Raw genomic sequence first — 26,208 nt, forward strand, 5'->3', positions numbered from 1 at the left:
AATGTGTCGTGAAGAGTTTTTATATAATGGTCGTGTTAGTTCTGCTTTTCACATCATACAGTCGAAACCAAAAATGTCTTTCAAGGCTGTCTTTGTTAAGCCCATGACTGAATAAACTGTGATTAATTCATGTTGAGAGCATTGATTGAAAGATGTAATTGGGTCCTGTTCTGTTTTATCATAACATCACAAATAACATCCCTTAATTGTGGCTGAAATCATGGAAATGAAATCCAGGTTTCTTCTGAAATTAACAGCTATACTTGGACTCATTTTAGCAATTATGTTGATGTATTTGGCTGCGTTAAACCTCTCTTAAATTAGACTTACAATGCTAACACATGTTTTCAAATAGTGAAAACATTTTATTATACAAAATGTCAAGATTTGCCATATCCTGGGCATAAAATGAAAAAAATATGTTATGTGAGCAAAGGTTCATATTTAATGGGGATGGAAAAAATAGATATTTAGGAGTCACAAACTTTACTGATGGGTTTTTAAACTTTGCGTCTACGTACCTCAAAATTTTCAATACTTGTTTTCAATAAAGGAAACATGACAGCATAAGGAAGTGAGATTTATCATGACACTACTACTACTTTCTACGCTGGTCTTGATACCCCCTGTGCCATCATAAACAAAGCGCATCTTCTTTGCTTTCACACAACCAAATCTTGGCCACAAAACTCAGCCCCTGTGTGTGTGCGCTGAACAGCCTGAACACTATGTGAGGAGACGGATTCCTAGCATTATAGTTATCTATGACGCTAGTAGTCCATGCCTCTCTGTGGAATACTATCCAATAATAATATCTTGTAATTACCATGGGACAGTATTGCACTGGGAGGCAGGGGCTCCTAACATTATAGATAACAATAATGCTAGACGTTCATTTCCCTGCAATGTTCAGGCTGGGAAATCCAACCCACATATAAACCAAGTTTCATGGGAGAGACTAGGTCATGTGAATCAGAATAAAATGAAATCTACACAAGCTTGTAAGTAATGTGAGATCTAAAGTGGACAATGGCCCCACAAATGCCATGCTCCCTTTTCAGAAAGTGACAATGGCAGCATTAATTTGTGCAAAAAAAAAGTTTGTTTGTGACACTTTTCTGCTACATTTCCATTGTCTGATAAATTTGCCCCCATTATTTTAGCAGTCTATGAATTAAGTCTTCATATTTGAGAATGTATCCAAACATGCATGCTTCTCCTGCTCTCCAGTCACAGATTGACAGTCTTCTCCCTATGCATAGTAATAAGGAGAAATCTGTCAATCTGGACACTGCCAGCACTGGCTTTCCTATAAAAAAAAAATATAGCAAAAGTTTTGCTGCTGAAAAGACCCTAGCATAATACTTATAACAACGAAAATACAAGTACCAAAAAAACAAACTTGAACCAAAGTCAAGTAATGCCATGTTGTTAGTATATTCCACCACTTTCGAATCAGCAGGGATCCACCTGACCTAGACTAAGGCTTCGCGTAGTAGGCCATAGCAAAAAAGTGTTTGGGGAAAAAACGTGGCAGCAACGTATCATGGTTTTTCCCGCAGAGCTTTTCACAGAAAGTCTGCACAGGTTTTCTCTGCGGACTTCCTGTTTCAATTATACCTATAGGGAAACCACCGGTGTTTTCATAGGTATAACTGACATGCTGTGATTTTCAAAACGGTGACGGTTTTGGATGTGGATGGGACTAGCTAGAATCCCATCCACCTTGCAGTGACTGTAAAACGATGCGGTTTTTTTTTCCTGCAGCATGTCCACCGTGGCCAAATAGCGGTGTTTACATCATGTGGGGCCCCAACCTTACGCCCAATAATCCTCAGCACTGTGGCACATTTCAGCCACTGTGCAGAGAAAAGCAACACTCAAATGAGATCTTGGGATCATAACATGCACTTCCCTTTTAAGAACCAGCTGAATTATTGAAAGGCCCATGGCAAGATGGGTCTAGTCATATCTAATACAAATTAGGTTACTAGTCATAATCTTGTGACTAAGTTATATATATGATCTAGATGTTTTCAATTATTTGTACACTAAATTGACCGTTAACATACAAGACTGTTCTTGAGCGTTTATAGTCTAGACTAAGAGTCAAAAGATTTCCTAATGATAATATCTCTACATATCATGAACATGTCACAAATCACCTAGTGAATTCTAAATCCTAGCAGAATATAAGAAGTAACATTGTGATTACTCTCATCTCCTTTACAAACTTTAACCTATTAATGACTGTGTAGATCATGTCTCGGTAAACCATAATTTTTCAAATATAAAAAAACCCACAAACATTCCAACAATTTCCTAAACCAAACGGAAAAAAAAAAATACAAAAAAAAAATATTTCCCTGTCTTGTTATTTAATGTCCACTGAATACTATTTTTAATGTTTTATTATTTTTTATTCTTTTCACATTCACATAGCAGTTGATGTTATTTTGATAGTGCCTAGTAACCATGAGAAGGATTTGCTTAGCTTCCCTGTTCTGCAAACTTCGACTTCCTCACACTGACATGGAATTCCATCAGGCAAACATTATGTTAAGAGTTTACCTCGTGCCCCACATCACACAGTTGCCTTTGAAAGAGGCAGATATAAACTTGACAGTGCACGCACTCCAGAATACAAATAGCTGAGGGATTTGCAAGACTCTTTTTTTTTTTTTCTGTGCTCGCAGTGAGAAGAAACTTCCCCAGCAATAATTCTGCCTGCTGTAAGTGTTGCAGGCACTTCAGCTGGCCAAAGACGAAAGCTGCCTAATCTTGTTCTGCTGAACTGAATTGTTCAATAAGATTTTTAAGAGGATGTGTAGACAGACCGCGCCAAGCCAAATTATTGACAGAAACATACTGTCCGCCATGGCAACAAGTGGGAGTCTATTGCAAAAATGTAAGCAAACAGCCCACTTCTCCGGCAGTAAGTGCCAAAAGATTTCGACAGCCAAACACAAGACAACTGTTACTGCTTGTCCAGGTTTTTAAGCAGACAGCTTTAGAGGCAAAAGCAACATCCGATCAGCTAAAATGTTCTTCCCAGATGAATGCCTCACAGTTTACCAAAGACATTCCCTTTCTTTTTTTCTTCAGCATATTTCCTACTTTCCTACAAACATATGCACACACGTGCTCTCAGGAATGAATACATTGTGAAACTCTCACAAGTACAGCATACGGTAGATTATGTGGTGAAGTCCTAGACCAGATTGATGGAGTTATTTATTCTACATTGCATAATATTCAGATACATTGTATCGATTTTATGTGAACTTTTAAACAAAGTATAAAAATATCAACACATAAAAGTTCCATCCAAAGTAACAATACCCTATAAAGCAGCATAGAAAGTATGGGTATAGGTCTTTATGTAATATAGGCATGCAACAGGTTAGCATCAACTCATAGAGGCAACCTATATCATTAAAGAACAGTCAAGGACTTGTAGTGTCTAGACCAAAGTAATAGAGAATACTCACAATCACCCAGAAAATCAGCGTGGCTCTCAGGACGGGTTAATTCTTTCAAAGACATGTCCTACTTGTGCAGATATGCCCTCCTTTCTCAGGCTCTACCCCTCTTTCTCTCTCTCTCTCTGCCCCATTAGATGTATTAAGAGTTTGGTACCATGCTAAATTTAACAAGCTCATTAGTATTCCTGGGGAGTTCCCGCTAGTGAACTCTCCCTCTTCGACAATCCTTCCCTATTTTTTTGGGGTCAGTCGGCTATCATTAAATTAAACTAGTGCCCCCCTGTCACAATGGGCTGGTGAGAGCACAGTGTATTATTTTGGCTTATGTTAAATAAATAATGGCTTTGTATCCTTTTATTGCATTATTTTGTGAGAGGTCAACAGCAAGATTTTGATGAAGGGTCAACAACAACTTCAACCACAGGGCAAACTTGACAAGCGTTGCTATGAAGCAACACTTTGGCATTAACTTAGCTCAAGTTGCATGTACACCCTGCCAGTAGAGGGGCTGTATAGGAATGCATATTATCATACAGAGGTAGGGGAATCTATTCTTTGCCAAATTTGCGACTGCACAGAGACTGCTCATTCACCTCTCCCCAGCCAGAGAGCTGCTCAGCTCAATTCACCCCACACAAAGGCTGAAGACCAGACCTCAATGGACCGAGTGAAACATGTTCAAAACTAGGCTCTCTATTGTGACTGAATTTCTTAACATCTTTTCAAAAAGCGGAGAATGCCTTGAGGCTAAAGGAAGAAACAGGCTAATGGTGAATTGGGAATACTGAGCAAATTTCAGAGCCCTTTCCTCCTAGCTTTTGAGGTTGAAAGCAAGCTCTTTCCTTTCAAGTTTCAAAGTCCTTTTTCCTCCCGCAGTGTCACAGAAGGATTTGAAAAGAAGGTAATTGTGCTCACACTCTCCCTGATCAGAGCTTACGTCCTATTTCTGGTATTTCGAAATACTTCTTGCAATAATGGTGCGTGTAGCTCAATCCCTTAGCCGTCCTGTACTCTGCAATTGCTCATTAAATGAACAATTGCTGGTATAAAATGCCTTTTATGTTCAGGGTCTGGATATAAGATAAGCATTCCAGTACTTTAAATTTGGTTTACTAAGGAAACTCGTCTCCATCATTAAATCACAACCACTGAAGTCAGTGCATGAGTCTATCCCAGAAAAGTAGCAGATTGCCAATGCAGCCACTGCCTAGGTGACACTGTACAAATGGAAGCAGGCATATCTACCTCCAAGGAGTACTGTGTGTGCTTACGTCTTCAGAAAGATCTTCAAATAAGGACATTAGTTTTCCATCTCATCTGAGTTTTTATGCTCCTGCTATCTTTGAGAAATCAGTTCTGCCATTTTGTTTATTTTTTTTAAGTTATAGGAATGCCCCATTTATTTATTGGTTAGTGATCAAAGTGGACAACCAAAAGTACTGCTCATATGTCGGATAGGAAGAGGTGACGCACTGACCAATGACCATTGGCCATCTTTTTCCTCCTAGCTGTCATCAGGGATTCTTCAACATCCATAGACTGACTGACCTGTCAGCAAGTGCTTTAATCCTGGGATTTTAGCTCTTGATAGCCACTGGTACTACAGACCAGAAACTAAACAGCATTTCTTTAACACAAATGTAATAAAATATCTATTTGCACTGCTGCAATGAAAATTTAAAGGCTTTGCTCCTTAACCCAGAATAGGGGTAAGTGTCTGATTGCTGGGGGTCTGATTCTGAGATTCCCATCAAGCACAAAAACTGGGTCCTCATGACCTCTATGAATGGAGTAGTAATGTACATGACCACTGCTCCATCACTATGTGACTGAATGAGATAGAGAAATACAATCCTGCAGGATTTCAAAAGGAAAAAATGAGGCCCGGTTCAAATTTGCGTTCGGACCACTCAGTTCCCCTCTCCAAATGAAAAATGTGGAGAGAAAAGTCCTGCAAGCAGCACTTTTCTGTCCGCATTTTATGGGCGGAAACCACACAAACCCCATTATAGTCTATGAGGTCCGCGGGTTTCCTGAGGTAACCGCTTTTGTATGTGGATTAGGTTTCCGTTGGGGGTGGTCCACTAGCAAACTCCCCAAAGGGAAACCCATGCGCAGATGTGAACCGGGCCTAAAGAGAGGGTTATGCATGCGCACTATTGCCCAATTCACGCAAAGGATTCAAATCCCCTATTCTCCTGATTTCTGGGGGTCTCAGTGATTAAACTCCCAATAATTAGCCACGTATCGCCTTTACATTTACATGTGTTGCTAGTGGGTAAAACCCTTTAAGGCTGAGGTCACACGTTGTGGAAACGTGCACATTATTGCAGATTTTGTTGGGGGTTTTTGAGCCAAGAATGGCTTCAAAAGGAATGGGAAATATATAGGAAGCTTCTTATTCTTCTTCCTTCTGTTCAATCCACTCCTGGCTTTGGCTCAAAAAAACAGAGAAAAATCCACATTTAAAAAGCTGCATTTCCGCAACATGGGGCCTCAGCTTAAAGATAGAATTTCTTCTTAACCTTATGTGGTTTAAAAACAAAAATAGCTCTTTCAATTTCAAGAAACAAAAGTTGTGGCGCTTTTGTAAGTAGAACTCCTATAAAACAAACCCACGGAGAAGTGCTCAGACAAGTTCTCAGGTTTTTTCACAATCAATAACTGAACACATTCAATAAGATCTCCTACCTAAGGAGCCATCATAAAGACACAATGTATGGATGGAGTCTTGGATAGCTTATTTTTTCCTATTTGGAGTTAAGTGTATTTACAAACAAGCCATTGAGCTTAATGGTTCTGAGGGTATCCGGGAAATATTTTTCATTTTAACTTTAAATTTCTGCCATGACATCACTATGTTCCTTTTCGGGGGTAAAAAACAATACTAAGACATCTTTAAGCATCAATCAACTTAAAGCCAATAAATAAAAAAAAGTCTTATAATGTAACATTCAATATGAACTTGGTTTTAGATATCACATTACATGTTACATTGATTTAAATGATGTAAGACTAGGACTTCAGATGCAAAATCACATTAATCAGGTCAAAGGCCGAAGATTTTCCCGTTACCATATGACATCTGTTAAAGGTAAGAACAACATTTTTAAAAGAAGCTCTTTAGTGAATAAGGTTTTGTTTTCAATATTATATTTTTAAATTTATCAACGCACCCATCTGTTCTCTCTGAAAGTAGCAGTTCTTTCTGTATTAACATCTGGTTTCCATAAGTCACGGGCATAAACCTCTCAGGTCTCTCCATATCATGATTTGTCCAACAGATAACAATAAAGTGGTTTTCTTTTGAGATATATACATACATATACAGAAAAATACAGAGCAGCACTAACAGAATGGCAAAAATGGTGCAAGCACACACAAAAAAGACCTTTTTATTCTGTGTGACATGACGTTGCAGTCCCTGCTGAAACCTTTCTCAAGTTCTTTTTTTTTTTTTTTTGCACTTTTCAAACTTAGTGTGCTATCCATTTGTGAATCTACAACATTTATATATATCGTATATATATATATATATATATATATATACATACAGTATATATATATATATATATATATATATATATATATTTGCCCATTATAAAAGTTGTCTTCTTTTATAATTCAATTGTGTAATTTTTTTTATTTGTTCCATTTACCATTATGCTGTGGTTAGCCCCTCTATTTTTTGTCCCCATTACTTTCTAAGAAGCATACTATATTTACAATATTACAAACAACTAAAGTATAGGATTGGATAAAGGACACAGTAGTTTGATATCATAACACACAAAATATTGAAGCTTGAAACATTTTATGGAAAACCATTGAATTTTGATATAAATGGACCCATGAGATTCAGAAGAGGATATCCACATCAGAAGCTGAAAGTGGACATACATATGTTCCGTATACTGTAGTCTTAGGGTAGACCTTCTGAAACACTTCGTCTGGTGGGCCTAAAGTTGGTTACGCATCAGACTGCTATCAGCCAAACATTGATTCACATAACAGCTATGTCCATTGCTTACATGTATCATCAGAAGAAGAAGGGAACAAATAATAATAAGAAGAAAAGAACAGGAATGTTGAATTCCAACTGTCCTATCTTTCACTCCCTTGACATCTACAAGACACCTAACACCACATACACCATAACATTGTCATCTGGTACCATAAAAATTGGCTACTTTGGGTGACAATAATCTAAAGTACGTGGCCTGTTTAATATACAATAATCTGACATCCTGTAGATATATATCATGCATCACGGTTGTCTAATGGTAACTTGATACCTAACAGGAGGTCTTCACTTCGGGGCAGCTGGATGACGTTTCGGTGATTTTTTCTTTATTCCATCAGTTTACAAAGTGTTTTGTTCGAAGCACTTCACAATGCTTTCATTAAGGCAGCGCCTCTTCATTTATTTCTAGCAGCTAATTAACCACATCAAAAGGGGCTATCCCAAGTATAAATAAAAAACATAGCAAAAGAGAAATATCTCCCGAAGGGTTTACAACATGCCATTCTCATCCGTGCAGTTGTTCTTATCGTTGAGTAACAGTTAGACTCAACATACAGACTATTTCAAACCTAAGGGGAAAATGGATGAGTCTAAGCCCTTCTGGGTCTAACTCTGTGAAAAAGTGTGGAAATAACCACTGCCGCCCAGAAAGGGTTAACACGAGGGAGGCTGTTGGATTTACCTAGGACTAAAACCTGCTCAAGCTGCTTAAACCCGATAATTAGCTCTGAAATAAGCAGTTTAACTACAACAGTCAAGCGTGAAAACCCTTTTAAATACAGAATATTGGTTCATCTCGGTAAGATTCTGTGTGACTGGACCACTGAAATGTTGTACATAATGTCATTAAATACCATTTTTCCAGTTTTTATGTTAAAAAGAAATGATGCCTGAGCATAAATTGTACATAAGATTGCTTTACTCAAAGGTTACCTGGTTTTCACCAATAGTTGAGGATCCTGCTGAACAAAGGTTAAATGGCTACATAAGCCTTCATATGTAGTGTCCTATCAGTTTTTCTGCTGCTCATAGCTCCATTATGGCTGCTGCATATTTTGCATTTCTCTCTGAGGCAGGGGTGTGTTCAATAAGGGCCTCTATCCATTATTACTATTGCTGGTTTTCTTTAAATGTCATTTTTTTTCACAAATAAGTGTACATTAGCAAACAAATAGTTGAATAGCTGAGAAAAGCCCAAGTAAACATAACATTGGACATCTAGGGACACTGGACTCCAAATACAGGTTATGATGCTTCTAAAAAGATCTCTGAGAAAAAGTAAGATTTGAGCAAAAACAGGAAAGCTACTTACTGTCTATGAATAACATCATATCAACAACAATATAAACAGCTAGTCAGAAGTAGACAGACTCTCCTTATACTCACTGTGACCAGTGATAACCTGCAGACTCCTCTCTCAGCATTGTACAGGCAGGGACCACTGACCATCAAGCTGTGTGTAAACCTTTGGAGCAACTTAACAGAGACCTGTCCCTCCCCCTCCACTTCCTCAATTCCTGTATTCCCTCTTGTGCCTCCTGGTTTCTATAGCCAGACCTTCCTTAGTAAAAGGGAGTGAACAGCAAATTAGGAGGTAGGGAGACAGTAGCAGGAACTTTAGAAGAGTTAGTGACCACTGAAAGGATCATTAATAACACAAAAGATGTGAAAGTATAAGTTCCCATGTCTTAATTGCTGTCAATTTTGATCCTGTATTCCATTTGCTTTCACAAGGTATTCATCTAAAAAAATCCCTATGGCATTTTTATATTAAAATACTATAGAATAAGTTGGCTGTGCATTGAAAAATGTCCACCTGGAGCAGTATGTCTCTTTTCAACTTGGAACTGGTCCTTACAGATGACATATAATTGTTAATGGGGAAGCTTGAATTTGTTTATGACAAAGCCTTATACTGTGGATCACATCCCATTCCTTTTGAGGCCTATGCAAATACATTGGGTGTGGAACCAGTGTGCAACATAACCAATCTGGCTTCTGGCTACTTTTGAGGGCGTTGTCTAAGTGATTTCCTGCGTTTCACCCTTTAACCCCTGTACAGGGATTTGCTCTACACTGCAGGGAACCACTAGGTTACTAACTCGAAAAATACTTCCTGTGTAGGTGAAAGCTGACCCAGGCAGGTTGAAAGACACCAATGCATAGCACCAGGAATTCAGGCAAATGCGTGGTCAAGGTATGGTCTAAGGTTAGGAGGTATTAATGCAAGAAGTGGTCTCGGCAGATGTGACACAGTCAATACAGAAATCCAACAGGGGTCATGGTAGGCAGCTCAGTATACACAAACTACAAACAAACACCATTGCAGCACATTAGCAAACAAGGAAGCTCTTTGCTCTGGCAGCTTTCTGTGGAACAAGTTTCAGGAGACTGTCTGGTAGCTGAAAGTTTCTTAAAAGGACCGTGCACTAGTCAAAAAATACAGTGCCCACTTACAGTTAGAACAGTACGTCAGACAGAAGGAAGTCCCCGGTAAAATATGGCCAGGTAGCATAGCACATCTTACTATAGTGAAGTACACATGAAATTGCATCCATGGTCATACATTATATAGGTTTACCAGTTACCAGTCCACTAACTGTATACTACTAGAGAAAGACATCTGTCTGCTCTCTCGTCTATATCTTCTACACACTTCTGACAAATCTGTGTATGTTACTCTTGTAGTTTTATTGCATGTTTGGATTAGTGGCAGTGCCAGCACCAAGATCAGGGAAATTTCTTACACAGATTCAACCTTATGGGGATCTAAGCAAACATGTTCTACACTTTTCATGCCAAAGATGAGGTACACAGGGCACCTATTGTAACTCTACTACATGAGGCTTCATATTCACCTTCATTCAGGTAGGTGAAGTAGTCAACAATATACTGTCTGCAATATACTTTTGTAATGGATCACAATACTATAATACTAAATAGTACCTTAAAGCTATATACAAGTGAGCATTACACATATTTTGTAATAAAGATAGGCATGAGCAGAGCCATTCTTTCTACATTTCTAGCTCACACATGTATTTTGGCAGCATGATCCATGATGCCAATATTTAACTTATTCATCCAGAAAGCTTCATCCCTGGACAGGACTGAGCATGTCTGACACACAGAAGAGACATTTCCTTCACTATATGTGCTCTTACATAATAAACTTATTATTAGCAGTCTGTTACCTTGTTATTGAATAAGACTTAGATAAAACATCATACAATGTAAACTAGGCTTATGCTGCCTGACACTTATCTCTATCCATACATCCACAAAAGCACTTGTGTATCAAATGTTGGAAAGAATTATTTTACTGTAGTTGTAAGAAGACAAATCCTAGGCATGTGGGCAAAAGTACTAAAAGTTTGCTTGATGTGCCTCTGATTTATTTATCTAGCTACTATATGTATTAGTATTACATTTGTTCAAACACAATTACATTGGTTCCCTTTGACATGGAAACTAGACTGTCAAACATACAATTATACTATGGGTGGAGCACATAGAAACTGTCTCTTCTTTGCATCCACAGGAATGTAAAGGTATCGCCGAAGATTCCCTGGAATAGATTACAAACTAAGTCGAAAATGCTAAAACAACTTGGTGCTTTTCATGTGGCTCCTATGATAATAAAAGGTTATCGCCCACTTGGAGAACCAGAATCTTCCAAGGACCATATATTTTGAGTTGGAGGACTGAGGAAAGTCAGGAGGATAATGTGACCTGTTATACATGGAATGGCCATACACTTTTTTTCATTATAACCCACAGGTCATAGTGAAGAAGATGTAAATCCCTTAGCTGATCATAAACTTAATATAGATATAAGTAAAATGTAACCTTATTTTGGAAGCAAGTAAAGAGCTGCCACATTCAATTATAAAGTAAATCATCATGTAATAGACATAAACCTAAAAATATTTTAGCAGCATCTGTGGTCAACCATCCAATGAAAGAACAGCTGCAACATGTGTGTGTTGGCACAGATGCTTGGCATGTGCCAGCAGGCAGCTTGTTTATTAAATATTTGTGCATGAAGACATTTTTTGTTCCCATATTTCCGCCGGAAGAGCCTGGAGCAGTTGTGGGTTTATGCTGCGACACCTGTGAAATCTCAGTTCTGGTGATTGCCAAATTGACACGTTAAAGAGCTTTCTTTTCTATTGCCTAAAAAAAGCAATTAAGACAATTTAGGGCACATGAAATATGAAGTGTGTGTACCACTGAACTCTATTAGATCTTGTATGGGAAAAGGCTACTGTATTATTCTAGACTACAATGACCAATTGGGTATTTCCAGATAAAGAGGACCTTTCACCATCTGGGGCACATGCGGTTTTCCGTTCTGTGCCCCCGGTGAAGAGCTATCAGTGTTGGTACCATAGCTCTTCACTGTCAGAAGGACGTTTCTGACAGTCAGTCAGGAACGCCCTTCCTCACAGCAGCGTTTTTAGCGCTGTACTATGAGAGCGGTGAGGAAGTCTCCTCCCCTCCTGATAGTACTTGTCTATAGACAAGTACTGGGGGGGCGTTCCTCACCACTCAGCGTCAACGCCCCCTCTCACAGTACGGTACCAGCACCGATAGCTCTTCACTGGGGGCACAGAACGGGAAAGCCGATAGTGGGCTGAATTCAGAGTACTGTTACCTTTCTAGCGGTGTATTAAACCGCATATGCCCCAAATGGTAAAATTCTCTTTAAAAGCAACCAAAACATAAATAAACATGTATACCATATACTGGAAGTTACTGGTCCCAAATACAAAATCTCTATCCTGGCCCCCTATTACCTTGTGTATCTTCAGATTGTCAATTGGGCACACTCAGGCACCAGGGTGATGGCTACTCTCTCTCCACAACCTCCATAGCTATGCCTTGATTAAATAAAATATTACCATACAATTGCAAATATTCACTCAGGCTGGGTTCACATTTTCACTCAGTGAGAGCTTGGGCATTCCGTTCCCCATTCCATCTATAAAATGCAAGCAAGACTTTTCTCTCATTTTTCGATCGGGACCCCAGTAGATCCCATTATAGTCTATGGGGTCCATGGATTTCCGCTGTTTACCGCTTTTTAAGTGGATTAGGTTTACATTTTTTGGGTCCCCAAGCAGACTCAAAGAACGGAAGCCAAAACACAGGTGTGAAAATTATAGGAACCATTAAAACAACATTGATATTGAAATGCATTCATTCATTTTCCTGTTATTTTTAGTTTACACAATGTTTGTAAGATCAGAGCATGCTTCCTATGTCCAACAATTGCCATTTTACAGGCTTGTTTTTACCACAAAGTTACCAACACCAAGTTACCAATCCTGCCAAAAAAAGCTTCATGCTCTGACCATTGTATCCGCATATTTATTATTCATATCTGTATTACTTCTACAGGTTTTGCTTTTAGCTTGTTTGTCTATTTATAGTACTGCATAAATAAAAACATGTAATTCCATAGAAAAGTCTAATTTACATTATCTAGGATCAATGATTACTTAATGACAGAGCTTTACAAGACTAGAAATTTGTATAATGGAATTAAAGGGGTTTTCCAGAAAACACATTTGCTGTATACCTGTGACCCCAACAATATTTAGCTATGAACATAGTGGCATCAGTTTATGTGCCCGCTTTTCCTTCTCAGTCCATTCTGCTGATGAGTTCAGTCCTACAAGTGACATATCACCATCACATCCATGCAAAAAATAAATAGAGTGCTAACTGTACACGAGAGGCCCTTTCCATTCACTTCTACGAAAGTCATGGAGACAATTTAGCTCCCAAACTTAGCTATTATCACAAATCCCTTACAATGAACAGAGAAAGGCCAGTACTTGAACAGTCACCTCTCAATGGGGGCTGAGGGACCCTAAATATGTAGAAACTATAGATGCCAGAAGAGAATATATGAAAATCTGAAGTCCTTTAATATCCTTTTCAATTGACACAGACCAATTAGATTTAGTAACGCTCAGAAAAAGGAGAATCAGTGGGAGCACTGGTCACTATAAATGTTATAACTATATTTAGTTACCATTTCTCTAAAAAAAAAAAAAAACGTATCTGTGATTACAAACATGTCATTCTAGCTAAATGACAGAAAATGGTTCTGGGATGGAGGGAGATAAGATCTATAGAGAGATGCATTCACTAGCCACATGTTTGGCATCAAGTTGGACTAACAGTTGACACTTGCAAAATAAACTTCTGTCACTAGGCTGAGAAAACAGCAGGGTTCACTTTCGGGAGACCCAGGAAAGTAACAGGCAGTCCTTGCAATTCATTATCTGGGCAGTCAATTCAGATGGCCATTTACTGACTGGGATGTTTGATATGAGGGGAATAATTTTTACACTTACTACTTACATGTAATCCTATAACAGGGTTTTCTGATCTATTTGCTGCCTAGTATTGCTTAAATTAAGCAAAAAAAAAAAAAAAAAAGGTTAAAAAGGTGATACCCACAGGATACAGCCATATCAGTCATTTACAATTTGTACAAGAATTATCACATCTTCCATTAGTAAAACTGCAGTTAAAAGTCGCATGACCATAGACAATAGACAGATGTACATTGATTGCTGAATGACCAATAAACAAATGATCATCTGGCGAAAGATGTTTTTAAAGATGCACCCATACACGGCATACTCCATAATGGCCATTATAGTCTAACAAACTGGTCATACATTTTCAAAGGCCAATCTTTCTCAGAACATTCTTTCAAAAAAAGGTTCATTTGTGAATGAAAGATTTTTAGTCCAACCATAAGACCAAAATGTCAAGCAAGCCTGACTCCTTCCCAAGCAATGACATTGTGTTGTTGGTTGGCTGTCCATTTTCATTAACTGTAATATAATCTGTACAAGCACCTTAAAGTGTGACCGCCGATTCACTTTTTTTTTCTAGAAGGGAGAAGTTTGCTGAACATTTTTGTACTATACAGTGAAAACTTTTTTTGAGACAACTGCCCAAATTTACTAGAAAGAAAAATTGTGTTTAATTGAGGTGGGTCTCTCAAAGAAAATAGTATAAAGATTTCAGGATAAAGTGCCTGATGGAGTCAACAAAAATGTACAGCCCCCAAACTCCCAAATAATGATGAAAGAGCCAAAAATCACTCATTTTATGATTCATAATATTACACAGAACCAGGTATTACATCAGTCTGTTACGCAGAACCAAAGTATCACATCTGTGTATTACATAGAACAAGGACGAGGATAGGAATAATAAACCAGTCATGGTACTCTACACAAGTTGCTCCAACCCACACACATAACCATAGGAGGCCCCAATTTACTCTTGGTCTCCTAGTGACCTGCTCATTTCCTAGTTCAAATTGACCCTAACATTCTTGATCCCCAGCATAGCATCTTTCCAAATCTTGGTTCCCAGCATAGCTTTCCACTTATTCCTAGTCAGCAGCATGTCTTCCTCTCTGTCATTCCTGGCTGGTCCCCAGCATGATACCCCTTCAAATCACGGTCCTCAGCACACATTCCCTCTCATTCCTAGTCCTCAATGTGGCATCCCTTTAATTTGTGGTTCTTTGCATGATTCCACTTTCATTCCTAATCCAAAGCGCACAATATCTATTTATATCTTGGTAATCAGCATAGTCCCCCTCCAGGATCCCAGCTTGGCTAGACCTTTAATTCCTGGCTCCTAGCATGGCTTTCCTCTCTAACCTAAACCACAGCCTAGCACCCCTTTCCATATTTATTGTTGAAGGGATTCAGTCATTAAAGCTGCAGTTTTTCTCGCTAACACGTAGGAATAGCCTTAAGAAAGGCTATTCTTCTCCTACCTTTAGAAGTCTTCTCCACACCGCCATTCCGTAGATATCCCGGTTTTCATTGGTATACAAATGAGTTTTCTCGCAGCACTGGGGGGAGTCCCCAGCGATCAAACAGCACTGCGGGCGTCCCCACTGATGCGAGAAAACTCTCCAGCAACGGCCTCTTCTTCCTCTGGAACACCCTCTCTGTGACGTGTTCTTCGAATGGATTCTTCTGGCTTTAAATGGGACGTATGCGCTTTTGGCTCTGCAATGCCTGCGTCCATTTTTTTGTGGCCGCTTACACAGTATGCTCGTGTAAGCGGCCACAAGAAAATGGCCGCAGGCATGCGCAGTTGGCCCAATGGCAGAGCCGACTGCGCATGCGTCCCAATTAAAGCCAGAAGAAGCCATCTGAAGAACATGTCGCAGAGAGGGCATTCCAGAGGAAGAAGAGAACGTCGCTGGAGAGTTCTCTCGCAGCATTGGGGACGCCCCAGTGCTGTTTGAGTGTGAGGCCCGCCCCCAGTGCTGCGAGAAAACTCATTTGCATACCGATGAAAACCAGTATATCTACAGAATGGCGACACGGAGAAGACATCTAAAGGTAGGAGACGAATAGCCTTTCTTAAGGCTATTCTGACGTGTTAGCGATAAAAAATGCAGTTTTAATGATTGTATCCCTTCAACCATAAAGGGGTTGTCCGGGATAAAAATAAAATCGTACATTCATCTAAACACCCTTCCCCAACTTACTTTCTAAATTACATTATTAATCAAAAATGTATATTTACCCATATCTCTGAGCACGGTCACATGACTGCTCCAGGGACATTTTCTTATTATCTGGTGACGATCCGTTTTCCCATTTCTAAAAATGAATTGTCACTACTACTCTCTCCCCCTCATCCAATCCATCATACTTATCTATCTTCTTCCTGTCTAGGCTTCCTTCTCCTGAGAATAGCTCCTCCTCCTTCCTTGACGTTGGTACTTGCATCTGCCACAGAGCCAGAGTCCTGGCTTAGCATGAAGCCGGCCGATAGTATATCTCTATTGCGCAAGCTGGGAGCCTGCTCAATAGAAATGTATTGAAGGCTACAGCACAGTGCTGCGTGTCCCCCACAGAAGGAAGACTGGTAAAGTATAATAGGGTAGGGGGCTGGTCTAAGTGAGTTTGGAAGAGCTAGCAGTGGGAGGAGTAGTTAGGAAGAAAGGGAGGGGGTGTTAGAGAGGGAGGGGAGGAGGAGTGAGAAGGAGATAGTATGAGATCCTGCAACTACCAGAATGCATTGTAGCAGGAAGCTACACACCAAGTAAACAAATGCAGAAGATGCCAAGCACTCCCCGAGAAACCCAGAAATCACTCAAAACACTGCTAAAGTTATATGGGTGCACTTATTAACCCATTAATATCACTAACAGACCTTTTTTTAAAGAAAATATTTTTTGCCCTGAAAACCTCTTTAACAATACATGCTGACATTTTATAGGATAAATTCCACCTTTAGAGCCCACCTGGGTACAACCACTAACTAAGCTTTCCATATTCTCCTTCTGTTGCCAGTATGTACTTATAGAGTAAATGTCAAAGGGTGGTGTCAGTCAAATAGCTGTATCTCTGGTTTTATACCACCTAGAAAGGTACGTTCAGCTTCTACCAATACTGCAGCTCTCGTGGTATCCAAAATTGAGAAATAAGTCAAAACACATATGCGACACCATATGTGTGCATATTTCTATGTGAATTTTTCATTCAGTAGATGTGTTATTTTTAATTATTATGCTACGGAGCATTAAAAGTTAAGTTTTATACATTTATTGGTCTCTTTTGTGTTGCTGGAAACATTTTTTTGTATTTTCCATTTGGTTTGCTCCTAGCCGAGGAGTTTTTTCCGTGCACGCATAGATTCCTGTTTATGGCCACTGTTTGATCTGTGGGGCAATTTTGGGGGGTGTTTTGGCTAATCTGTCACATTGTTCACTTTTCTGTCATCCTAATGGGGAAACTTAACAAAAAAAAAATCCATAGTAGATCATCTCCCACAAATATTAACTAGAAACTTTACAAAATCTCAAATTTTTTTTATACATATTTCATATTAGTTTGATGATCTCAAAAGTATTACAATCTCTGAAGGTATTCTAAATCTGAATACTGTCTACCATATATTCATATACATTTAAAGATTCCTTTAGAAAGATTTACTTCACCCACCTGGATACTTTTTAAGAACATACAGATCCCCCCCTTCCCCTCAACCTTTAAGAGAAAAATGCACTTTTTTTTTTTTTACACCATTTTCCTGCTACATGAAAATAATACGTAGACAATCTTTTATGTACAGCGTCTACCAACCTATTACCAGAACACAAACTATGTCTTACAACAGCAATAAATATTTTATCTCACAAGCACGCTGCTACAAAAGACAGTCTGATTAACATTTCTTTGCAGAAGATGCGCAGCATATCAGAGAAAAAGGGGGGAAAAAAGAATCTACATTTAAATGGCAAGACACAATAAAGTGCGGCACAAAAGCATCCTCAGACATTCACTTTAGAAAAAGGCATAGGTGAAAGGTTTGATTTATGTAGACTTTAAAGAGGTAGTATATTGCTTTTGTTGCAGCAGCATTTACATGGCACTTGCATACTCACCTTTAGCTGAGGGTGAGCATGGTATTCTTATAAACGTGAAAGGTTAAGGATGGTACAAGGTCAAACATGAAAGGTTGAAGGTGGTCTGAGGATGTAACAAGGTTAAACATGAAGTACTGAGCATAGAGAAAGGTTAAATATAAGGTGTTGAAGATGGTACAAGGTTAAACTTAAAAGGTTTAGGATGACACAAGACAAACCATGAAAGGTTGAGGATAGGACAGGGTTAAACATGAAGAATGGAAGCTGGTGCAAAGTAATCATGAGGAAGGCACAAGGACGTTACAGTGAACAAAAAATACAGGGCATTTATATATTCTTCAACTGATATAACCATAAAAGAATCAAGTTCCAATGAAAAACCAGTGGCCAAGTAGTTAAAATGATCATTTCCATAAGGCAGGGCATAAATTACAACCTAAAAAGAAGGGCACGTAGACAGAGAAGACCACATAATAACTGATTCCTTTCACCAGCAAGAAGACATGTAACACAAGGTTGTGGAGATCACCCTGACAATAAATCTCATTCCTTTAAGCGACTTTCAAATAAGGCAATGGCTGCCCGAAAAACCACTCATACAGTATGGACGTGTGTATATGTATACTGGGTGTAAAGGTCTCCAGCCATCGGCCAACAAACAAGCCTGTCTGCCATTGGTCAGATCTTTTATGGAGACCCAATTTCATTTGCTAGCAGCAGATCTAAACATGTGAACAGGGATTATGTGTGAGTGCGGGGGGTAAGCAAGTTACAATCATCGGAAAGTAAAACAAGTGATGATGGAATTGCAGATACTTGATATAGGTAAAGAATTGACGGTACCTCGTACTATATTTTATATATATATATATATATATATATATATATATATATATATATATACACACACTGCATGGATATGTTCTTGTCAATATCCATAAATCGCTTGGCAAAGTAAGTACTATATCTTTTACATAATAAAAGAGAAAACACTGGCAAACAAGAGGGTTATAGAGTTGTACATGGTTGAAAGCAGGGTTGTGGCGACAGGACCATTATAAGAGAAGAGAGCAGTCAGAGAAAAATAACAAACTCCGACTCCAGCTTCAAAATAAAATTATTATTTATCCAAACCATATTATAGATTTATTGATATCGTATCGTATAGTTAGATGAATAGCTACTATAGCTACTTGCATATTTACTTTGACAGGAATACTTTGTGACTTACTGATCCTGTCTGACTATGGTTGTCAACTACTTATGAAAGAGTTGTAGTCAGAGCAGGATTTAGAGATGGGCTGTGGAAAAATAGAAGACACGGTGTTGGTGGTTTGGTCCACAATCTTGGGTGAAAGTGTCTACCATTTGACCTAGCTGAATGTGATAGGCTGTCCTCTGATGGGAGACAAAGAGCTCCCTAGTCCAATACTGAAACACATTACTAAAATGGGAAGGGGGAAGGGTGATGCCTCCCATCAGATGAATGATGAATGGATCCACTCTCCAGCACTCCCAGAAAATGCTGCAGCTCCTGCCTATAGTGATAACCAGCAGTTCCAATTCATTTGGGCAAAAATAGGCTAAAATAAAGAGCAGCGATATTTAAAATAACGACTTTTTATTTTATGAACAATGACAATGTGTTTTGAAAGCTAGGACTGCTTCCTTCATCACGCATCACAATAGGAGTTGAGGGACATATTTGAGACCCCTATTGGTCCCATTTCTGTGTCCTTTATGGCGTTTTAGCTTGGATCCAGTGGAAAGGCAAAGAGGGGATTAAATCATCAGGAAACCTGTACATCACCCTAAATCACAGTCACCTATTCTATTTAAAACAAAAAACAACATAAAAATATCATCCAATATAATTATGGAAATACCTTGGCGAATTGCAAACTGGAATTAAACCACTAAACCATCAAAGTGTAGTACAAGGTGTAAGCAAACCTAAAATGTAAGAAGTCAATGGACTTTATAAAAAAAACAGAGGAGGAGGAGGTTGAAAGTTATTCTAAGACTTACCAGCAGGAACAGTTTATTCATTGACCAGTCACAAAGGGATGTTTAGGATAAAGAGAAGGAAGGAAAGAAGCTATAAGTGAGGAGATCACCCACCTATTTATATGTATATTACGTTGGAGCATTAATTGCAGAATCACAACATAAGTCTTAAGACTATCCTTGTATTCAATGTAAAGTTGAATAGACTAGCTCAGGAGTTACACAAAGACACTCTATTTACACTTAAGTGAGGCTATGAAAGACATTTTGTAAAACCTGTGTCATTGCTACTGTTCATTTAAGAAGTGCCAAGATAAACTGCATTGTTCTTCAATGAGGTGACACTATTCGAGTGTTGTCTAGTATATGCTATTCTATGAACCCCCTGAATAAAAACATTTACTTTGGATAAGGCAGGGAATCATACTGACTAAAACAACTACATGCAGACACATCTGTTTTCTTTTTGGGTTTTTTTTTGTTTTTTTTTTGAACACTCTGAACTTTAGACTAGATTTGGGAGGTTGACCATCTAATGTGTATGTGGTCTCCTGACTCTCCTCAGATTACAGATTCATGGAAAAGAGAAGTATTGGATGCGAAGAGATAAGCTGTTGCCTGTAGTGTCTGGCTTTCTACCCTTTTCCTTTTCAGAACATATGCATGCGCTACTGACCCAAACATACATGCGTATGAGCCTCATATGTGTGACTAACGTCTAGATGGCCTTATACATAACACTAAAGTTGGTGAAAAAGGGCGATTTCAAGCCAAATGATTATTCATTGGGTCAAATTTGCTAAAAGAAAGATTGGTTTGTCAATCATGCTTTAAATTTTTGGTCAACCGCAAGATCAAAGAAGGAAAGGATCTTTAGTTTATGAACATTTTTTCTTGGAAGAAGATTCCCAGAACGATCCTTCATCTTTCACTTAACATATATGCCCAGACTTAAGAATTGTAATAGCCAACAGGGTCTAAAATATGTATGGTAGCATCTCCACTGTGCCGGATTCCTAGTTTTCAATCCAGCCAAGGACAATCATCTACATGGAGTTTCTATGTTATCCACTGATAGGGCATTTAGATTGTGAGCCATATATGGGACAGTGACCACAATGTCTGTAAATCAATGCAGAGTATGAAGGCGTTATATAAAGAAGCAAAATAAATAATGAAACAATTGTAATAATGGAAACAAAACTTTGTACACTTAATTGACCCTATAATAGTGATAAATGTTTCAAATCCCCTTGAAGCTAAGGCTCCACATAGTAAGTCGCAGCCAAAAGGCGCTCTTCACAGAAAGTCCATAGAGTTTTGTTTTGCGGACTCTCTGCTTCCATTATATCCATATGGAAACCGTCAGCATTTCCTTAAGTATAATTGACATGCTGCCATTTGCACTTCCACTGCAGATTATTTTCTGTAATGTGTGCATGGGATTAGCCAGAATCTCATCCACTTTGCAATTAATGTAAAACACTGCAGTTTTCGCCACGGCGTTTCAGCTGCAGCCAAATCGTGGCGTTTATGCTACGTGGGGCCCCAGTCTGAAGTCGGCTCTCCTCTTAGCACAATTTTCCATATGCTGTAATACAAATGTATGACCCTATGGTAAATCACCTCTTTAATATGAATTTCTTTAAATCTTGAAACAAATATATATGTATAAAAAAATTATTGTATCTCATAAAAATATCCAGAGCATAAACAATGCCCATAAATGAATTACTAAAGCAAGTACCCACAGTAGGTTAACGCAAATATTTTCCCGGGTTTTTCACTACGTTGTGACTTTGTGTCCTTTTGCTCCTCCAAAGCAGCCCCAAAAAAGTATCACTCCAAAATCATTCAATCAATCTCCAACCATAATTACTTTACAGGCTTATCACAATGGTAGACTCATTTGCATTATCTGTTATCTATAGATGCTCATTCTGGTCCATAAACAGAGTTATCAATCCCATTCAGAGGCCAGCCCACAAATTGAAGTTTTCTCTAGAGGGAATCAGCAATAAACAAGCCTGCGGCAATCTCCTCTGACAGTCAGTGGCAGCCCTTAGGAAGTAACTCTGCTCATGATTAATAGTTCTGCTCTGGTTTGCATCAAACTTTTCCTTCTACAGCTCCTGTTCCATCGAACTGGAATTCTGCAGATGTTCTCATTTTCCATTCAAGATGCAATCACTCCACACTATTCTAAGGTGTATCTGATTCAATTTATATGCTGAATTCATGGTGAGCATAAAAAATCACCCCCACCTCCTGGCTATGTTATTGCTGCTATGTGTATAAGCATTCTGGCCTTGCTTTATAAAATATCAATACCAATTCTTAACTATTGCCTGTAAATATTGGAATCTTTTCTTGTGCATATAATAGGAATCTATAATGTTGAAAATACTGTGTGATTGGCAAAAAAAATATTATACAGCACAGTGATACGCAGTTTTGTTATTGTCATGTATTAATCATTCTTATTGTATTAGTCATATGGGTGGTCCTACAGAATGACTGACAGCCTCACCTCTATGGTAGTGCATACACAGACAAAGGGGGCAATTTTTCAGTTTCCGGGTGCAGATGATTGATATTGCACATCTTTGGCATAAGGCCGTTTCTTGTGCCAACTTGTTTGCCACTTTCTGCAGATGTGGGAGGAGCAAGTCGGAGAGAGGGTTGAACCGAGGACATATTTATTCAAACGCATACCATTTTTCTGGCAGACATTATGCAGGAAATGTACACAAGTTCCTAACTGGCACAGCTCATAGATTTCCATTCTGGAGATTGGGCATGTGCCTGATTTATTTAGAGGCCAGAGCCTTGTGCTAGCTGGGGCGTATGAAACGTCAGTCTTAATAAATCTTCCTGTGTGACTAAATACTACCGCCCACTTGACTCCTAAACCCAGAAGAGTGCAGTTTTAATGAATAAATGAAAAGTAATAAAAAATTAAAGATTACAAATTGTATAACTGAATGTAATAGACATAAAAAAATTCCCTATACTAGATATAAAAATAGTTAAAACATGGCAAAGCTTTTATAAGCTAATAAACTAATCACCAGGAGTTCAATAAAAAAAAAATAACATATATAATAATATAAAAATATAAGTTATTGTGGAAACTAGCAAATGAACAATTTTAGTGAAGTCATCTTGAGCATCTACATTTGACTTTTACATTAGAAGACAGCTTAACTAAAATAATAAAGCATACACAAATGTATTATGGGAGAGCTCTAAAATGAGATGCTAATGGATCTGATGTGATAAGAAAGAGGACATGCAAAATGCTGCAAAACTTCTGTTCCCCATCAATCACTAGAGATCAGTGACATCACTAAAGCCTTTGATCACAGATCTTCTTTCAAGCACTGAATAGGGGATGAATTGACCCACGCTAGCTCAGAGAATGGCGAAACACCTAAGAGACAATTCAAAGTGAAATATGAGAAGCCCGTAACATTTCCCCTATGAAAACCTATCCCTACCTGAAAAAAAAGCCACATTCCGGAACTGCGGGACAACAAGAGAGAGTTTGTGAGCTAATTATATGATGATGATAATAATAATAATAATAGTTATTATGGTCATCATTATCTATAAATCACTTTTCAAGGCGCTGTTTCCCCTCACTTGTGCATCCCTAATCGTCGCTTGCATTTCCACTTAAACTGTTTGCAGAGATGCGATTTGTGAATAGCAGAAGAATCCTGTGTATTATTGCCCTCATCAAATGATCAATGAGTTCATTAATAAGACCTATAACCGCACTGACATGTCATCGACACTGTTTTGAAAGATGATCCCGGCTTCCTGCTCCACACGCCAAGGTCTAAGATTCTCTGTGGCAGCTTGGAGCCCATTCAATATTTTTCTCAGACAGAGGAAAGTGAAAATCCATTTTGAAACCAATTTCAATTAGGATCTGAGAGCTGTTATCACAGGTGTCGCAGAATGGGTCCGTTAGGGGAAATGTCGCCTATCCATTCTGAAATGAAACCTTATCGGGGCTACAAATATGGCTAAGGACAGACTATCTGTAAATTACTTTTCATCCAGGGTTAACTCAGCTTTAAGTTCTGTCATGTGTGATTCTTTCTATCCACTTGCAATAATCTAATGAGTGAGTAGACGCTGCTTGCGAGCGGCTTTTATTCTCGCAAAGGGCTTCCCTTCCTACAGTGTTAAAATGCAAATAACCAGAGGCCAGACAAGCCAACTTACTTAGCTACATCACAGAAAGCCTTTATAGCTTATTATGGGGAATAAAAGACTAGCATTCTGAAGTCGGTCTCCGCCCCTCATTGCATTCCTGGTGATTTTTCAATTGCAAACTCCAGGGCCCAAGTTATTTCATTAATTCAGCACCCAAGTAGTGAGGCTTTTCTCTCAAATCTTTCAGTCTCCTTTTAGCAAATTATCCCATGACGGCGGATTTATTCAGTCAAAGACCCCCGGACTTTGAGAAGCAACAAAAGAATCAAGAGACTTTCTGGTCCACCTGCCTGGCGAATGATGAGGCAGGGAAAAGCCTCCCCCAGAGAAACCAATCAAACCATTGTGTGGCACAGTCAGAGCTTTTCAACTGTCAAGCCAGGAGAGCAGGGAAAGAGATGAAAGAACGCAGGATGAAGCTACCATTTACACAACCATGTGGGAATGGTCTCCAAAGATTTCATAATTGGACTCCAACTTAACTTTTCCATGTCTTAAGGAAATGGTATCAGTCAGTTAGACCTGTGGAAGATGTCTTGGCAATATCCAGTACCGCAAGAAAATAGGATAAATTAATTACAAGAGGTTCGCCAATACACTGGCTATACTACGTTATAGCTTATCTGGGAAATATCAATATTAATTATTACATTCATATTAATAATTGCATAATTTACAAGGTCTGAGGTTATTCTATATTAGATATGACCAAGCTATATTGTTACAAATATTTTCTGTACTTCTTTTATAGGATTCTGCTCTCTGTGCTGCAGCAAGGCCTCAGTAGTTGAGACTCAAACTGATAAGGGCATAGGGGATGTTTTGATTGATACTGTTTTAGTTATCATTCAGCAATTTGTGAACCTTAACCAAAGGAAAAAAACACTGCGCAATTCAATGTTCCTATTGCATGACCAAGTTACATTAAACGGGTTGTCCCATCTCAGGGATCCTACCTATACTGGTAGCTTATATAAATTGAAGACTTTTCCTAAATATATTGCTTTAGAAATTCTGCTTTGTTTGCCTGGTATGTGAACGTATTTCCCCTATTGTTTACACAGCGTTGCTATATCCATGGACCTGTGAGATAGGACCAGTGACCTCACTTATTCAGTGCCAGCAGGACAATCAGTTAAAATAATTGCAGTTTGCTGATAAAGCCTATTATCTCTCTATCTAAACACTCAGATAACACTGAGTCCTTCTCTGTAAGCATCTGAGGTCCCTTCAGCAAAAGGAATGGTGGAGAGAGAAATACAGGAAGAGAGAAGAAGAGACTGCAGGCAAAGCTGAAATAGTGAGATTGGAAAACCCCTTTAAAGGGGTATTCCCATAACCCTTGTTCACAAACCTGCAGGCTCCATGCTCTGTTCACTTCCTGGTTTTCTCGGCACATTGGTGGGCGGGGTTTCACTTTCTCTGCTATCGGCTATGTTTGCAGTTAGTAATGAGGGATTGGTTGTAAATGCATTACCACAGTATGAAGCTGATGTAGAGGCTGATGTAGCAGAGCTGGATTTGAATCAGCTTGCATTACATACAGAGGTACCGGACTCCCTATCTAAGCCCTTATCAGCCAAATTCAATTAAATCGGCTGATAAGTGAAAGAGCTGAAGATAGAGTTCGGAAATCCCGGAGCTCTCACCTCCTCCTCCCCTATCTGAGGAGCTCCGTTACTTGTCAGACGTAAACAGCTCAGAGCTGCTGCCGAGCACTCAGCCCCTCCCTCCCCCCCTGAGAGAAGGCAGCTACATCACTTGGGAACTGAGCAGATAAGCCCAGTGGCCATAGAAACTGAGTGTAAACAATGAAATGAATAAATTAAGATAGCGGCCAAGCAAAGCAGTTTTGATAAAGCAATGTATTTAGGAAAAGTCTTAAATCCACATAAACTAGCAGTATAGATAGGATGCTTGTTATGGGACAACCCCTTTAAGTTTAGATAAGCAGGGAACAGAAGACAAAAAAATTGAGTGCAAAAAGGAAATTTGAGTGATATTACTAAACTTTTTCCAAGACAAATTTTTCT

At 38.8% G+C, this 26,208-nt stretch overlaps 1 protein-coding gene across 3 annotated transcripts in view; it reads right to left on the reverse strand.

Annotated features, from left to right (window-relative positions):
* Positions 1–26,208, reverse strand: part of GLI3 (GLI family zinc finger 3) — a 181,793-nt gene that overhangs the window by 132,708 nt on the left and 22,877 nt on the right. Inside the window, exon 1 of one of the 3 annotated variants that reach the window (XM_075271225.1) lies at positions 3,492–3,608. The exons of the other annotated variants lie outside the window; for them this stretch is intronic. The gene's annotated coding sequence lies outside the window, so the exon portion shown is untranslated. Of the gene's footprint in view, positions 1–3,491; positions 3,609–26,208 lie in introns of those variants that run through there. 3 annotated transcript variants of the gene reach the window in all.

The sequence above is a fragment of the Leptodactylus fuscus genome, chromosome 4, assembly GCF_031893055.1.
Source record: "Leptodactylus fuscus isolate aLepFus1 chromosome 4, aLepFus1.hap2, whole genome shotgun sequence".
Lineage (NCBI taxonomy): Eukaryota > Metazoa > Chordata > Amphibia > Anura > Leptodactylidae > Leptodactylus > Leptodactylus fuscus.